The following is a 4,113-nucleotide window of genomic DNA, read 5'->3' as shown; positions in this document are numbered from 1 at the left end:
TTCTACCTCTGATTAAGATACTTATATAATGTTTGTGTATTGATATGTATTTACCTACTGCAATGTATATTTGTACATTGTTTATATTTGTAGGTCATTGTTCTCATTTGTTTCACAGTCGTTTATTGTCTTAGTCTTTAAGTTAGATATTGAGAATTATATAGACTAATAGTCATCTAAGTTTGTCATTTATAATTAGACTAATCAGGTTCTTTAGATATATAGAGATTATACTCAGTATAGATAGATAATCTTCAACTTCTTCAAAGAGCTGTAGAAAATAACCTTTAACTTAACTCAGAGTTTTGTGGTAGTGAGACACAATTGCTCCTGGCAACACCACTCTATTCCCGAGAGAATGTTGAGCACCAAAGACACTCCACCTGGAGCCTTTCTTTTTGGCAGAACTGGCCTTGGGGCAAAGAAATGCCCATACCTCAACCACTGACAAAGATACAGAGCGTGCATCAATGGATAAAACAGGACTGTCATATCCTGCCTAGACAGGGTAAGACAGTTTTGAAAAGTTGCTTGCCTTTGAAAACGGTATGTTAGTTATGTTAGGCCTTAGCCAAAGTTGGTTGCTTCAACGCTGCTAACGTGACTTTGGGTGATTGCCCAGGTAGCTAGTTGTCTCTGTGATTTGTTGCATGTTTTGGAAGTTGTTTTACTGAACTTCCTAATTACCCAAGTAACATTATTTCCCTTCTCAGATCTTTGATGGGGTTGAAGACTATATAAATGTAGTGACTTTCTCTCATGACTTGGCCAAGTTATTTATTATACAAGACCTAAGCTAGTTAGAATAGGATATTTGTACTTATTGTATATAATTTCATAGTAGGTTTAGAACTCTCTTATTTAAACAAAAGGGGGAGGTGTTGCGGGAGGTCCTCCCGTTCCTCCAGCCTATAGCTGCTGAGATACCAGCCCATTGGGGTGTGGTCTCTCTCTCTTTAAAAAAGCGGCCACTTCCCTCTACTCTTCTCTTCACTTCCTGCTCTGCCAGCGACTAGACTCCCTTCCTGGTTGCGCAGAGGGCTGACGGTGATCTGTAAGTTTTTTCCCCTTTAAATAAATACCACCCTATTAATCATAATTCCAAACTTGTGTGGCATTGTTAATGACTTATGCCTTCAGTCTTCCGGTCTTACTGCCAAGAACTCAGCTTTTCAATAAGAATGTGTATAATATGTATATGGTAAGGTAACAAAACATTATCCTGGAACTTATTGCAAGTGGGGACCAGATAATCTCTCATAGTTAGTAACAGTGAATAATGAAAATCGATGTGAGTTGGTTGGTACATCAGTTGTGGTTATCTTAAAAACTCTGATGTCTTACAGAGGGTTTTAATTTTGTTATAGAGGTGAGAGAGGCTGCTGTTGATAAATATACAAAATGGAGATGTTTCATGAAAACAGGGATAGCAAGGTATTATGAACCTTAGTTGATTACAGAAAATAGTAAAGGATATAGTATTAACATGACAAAATCTTGCTGGTATTTGGTGTATGGAATGACAAAAGGAAGAAGAAAAAGAAAGATGATTTTGTCACTACGTGTTGTCATTGATACAGCTTGGTTATAGTAATGTTTCTAGCTCTTAGTGTTCTGTGTTCTCTTTTCCCTACAGGAGCCCTAAACTGAGGATCCTAGATTTAAGGGAGGATTCTGGCTGCAAGATCGTCTGCTGGAGATCAGTACTATGTCACCTGCATGCTTGTTCTCCTGTGCTCACTTGGAGCACTCTATCTTGAAGATCAAGGACCAGTATCCTATTGCAAGTTCAGATCCTGAGGTTCAACCCTCTAATAAGACTATGGAATTAAGAGTGAACATTTCCCTCAGAAGCGGTAGCACCTTAAGGGAATGTGAATATTTGGCTCTGCTTCTGAATAAAATAGAAGAGAGTTCAGGTTCTTTGCACCTGTGCTGCCGAGATTTGGAAATCTATAAATTGGGTGATAGTAGAAACACCCTGAACCATTTAGATCTCAAATGCCTTGATCATCTGTCAGTGTTTCAGGGCTGTCTGAGTGAGTTCATCATCCTTTTGACTCAGTTGGGACACCTGAGCAGACTTTGTCAGTCTAAAGTCCCTTGTAGACCTTTGAATGAGAAAGGTTTTGGAATTGTGTCTCACAGCTGAGGTGTATGGACCATCTAAATGAACTCAGTTTGTATTCTTTTGCCATCACAGATCATGTTGAAACTGTCCTGAGATAAGGGCCTGGGATAAATACTGGGTTTCCAATAGCAGCCTGTTTTTACGATGAGAGAGATAATTCTTAGATATCCTTAAGCTTCCCATAACCCTTTCTCCTTCTACCTCAGAATGGGCAATGCTGGGAGTTTTAAAACAGCCATGGAATGGTATTGTTCTATAGTTGAAGGCAAAAATGGGGTTACAAAAAGCATAGTCAGATGAGCATGTAGGCACTGAGCTCATTCCAGAAATATTGAGGTCAAAGGAACAATGCAGTTCCTCTGGCCATTGAGAGTTAAAGAGGGGGAATTGAAAGACTTTATGTTCCGGCACAGGTGCACATAGTCATACACTTGTATATGGTAATGTCATATCATGAGGAAAATCTCCAAGGTTCAGGCCATGACTGGAAAGGCTGTTATTTATGGACTGGTCAAAGGGAGTTTCTAGTTGGTTGCTCCTTCTGTCCCCTCTCTTCTGAGCAGGTGAACTAGCTCCCCCTTTGGTTATGTTGTATTTTCTAAGTTGATAGTATTTTCACTAAGTTTTTCACACAACTTTATAAGAATATGTTCAACATATTGTAAAAGTTAAACTAGTATTTGCCAGGGTGGTAAAGTATCTCTCACAGACCCACAAGACTATTGTGTGAAAGCTCACATCATTTGCTGATGATGAGCAAAACGGTTTGTTCTAGTTTCACAGATATAGTTCTCCTCTTCGAGTCCACATTTTTTTTTTTTTTAGAAATCCTTTTCTGTTTTCTCTCTGAAGAGTCCTACCAACCAGTTTGAATTTCTTACATCTAACATTCTGTGAACTTTCTTGCAATGATTTCAAGTTTCTAGCTAAGTGCACTCAAGCCAACCATTTAAAGCTGCTGAATATCAGCAATAATCCGATGTACTGGGAAGATTGTGAGCCCTTTTATCTATACAAATAGATTGGATCAGAAAAGGGAGTTCCCTCACCACGCAAGTTACTCCTAATATTCTTTGTTTTGTATATTTAGTGTTTCGATTATTGTGTGGTGAGGGAACTTCCTTTTCTGATCCAATCTATTTGTTGTTTTGTAAGTTTCTTTCTTGTACCTTGATAGGGATATCCTTCTTTAGGTTAGGAAAATTTTTTTCTATGATTTTGCTGAAAAGAGTTTTTGTGTTTGGTCCTCTATTTCTTCTCCTTCCTCTGTTCCTATTATTCTTAGATTTAATCTTTTCAGTGTCCCAGATTTTCTGGATGTTGTGTGTTGGAAGTTTTTTAGATTTAACATTTTCTTTACCAAATGTATCCATTTCCTCTATGTATCTTCAATTTCTAAGATTTTATTTCTATCTCTTGTATTCTGTTTGTGTAGCTTGTCTCTGTGGTTCCTGTTTGAATTCCTGATTTTTTCATTGCCAGAATTGCTTCAGTTTAGGTTTTCTTTATTGTTTCTATTTTGATATTCAGATCCTAAATAGTTTTATACATTTCTTTCCACTGTTTGTATTTTCCTGTATTTTTAAAATGGGATTTATTTATTTATTTCTGTTGTTTGTGTTTTCCTGCATTATTTAAGATGTTTATTCTTTTATGTTGTAAAAGTAAATATGCTGGCCTGGCCTATTACCTGGGTACACTGTCCATTTAAAAGAAAATCCCTGTCCACTCCAATCTCCTCCTTCCTGCATCCAAAGCAAGGGGATCTCAGGCCTCCTCTCTAGCCTTCTCTCTCTCTCTCTCTCTCTCTCTCTCTCTCTCTCTCTCTCTCTCTCTCTCTCTCTCTCTCTGTTTCTCTTCTTAGTATGTCTTCTAGAGAGGCCACTTTTGTGTCTCTCCCTTTTCCTCTTCCCCTCTACCTCCATAACCCACTATAAAGTCTATACCGAAGCTCTCATCTGTCTGTCTGTCACCTGCCAAGG

General features: G+C 38.1%; 1 pseudogene; it reads left to right on the top strand.

Annotated features, from left to right (window-relative positions):
- The first annotated feature begins 1,123 nt into the window (after window positions 1-1,123).
- On the top strand, window positions 1,124-3,152 carry LOC142840324 (leucine-rich repeat-containing protein 14-like; annotated as a pseudogene).
- Window positions 3,153-4,113: the final 961 nt, after the last annotated feature.

The sequence above is a fragment of the Microtus pennsylvanicus genome, chromosome X, assembly GCF_037038515.1.
Source record: "Microtus pennsylvanicus isolate mMicPen1 chromosome X, mMicPen1.hap1, whole genome shotgun sequence".
In the NCBI taxonomy this organism is placed as follows: Eukaryota; Metazoa; Chordata; class Mammalia; order Rodentia; family Cricetidae; genus Microtus; species Microtus pennsylvanicus.
Note: the sequence above shows the minus strand (reverse complement) of the source record. Positions and strands in the feature narration are given on the sequence as shown.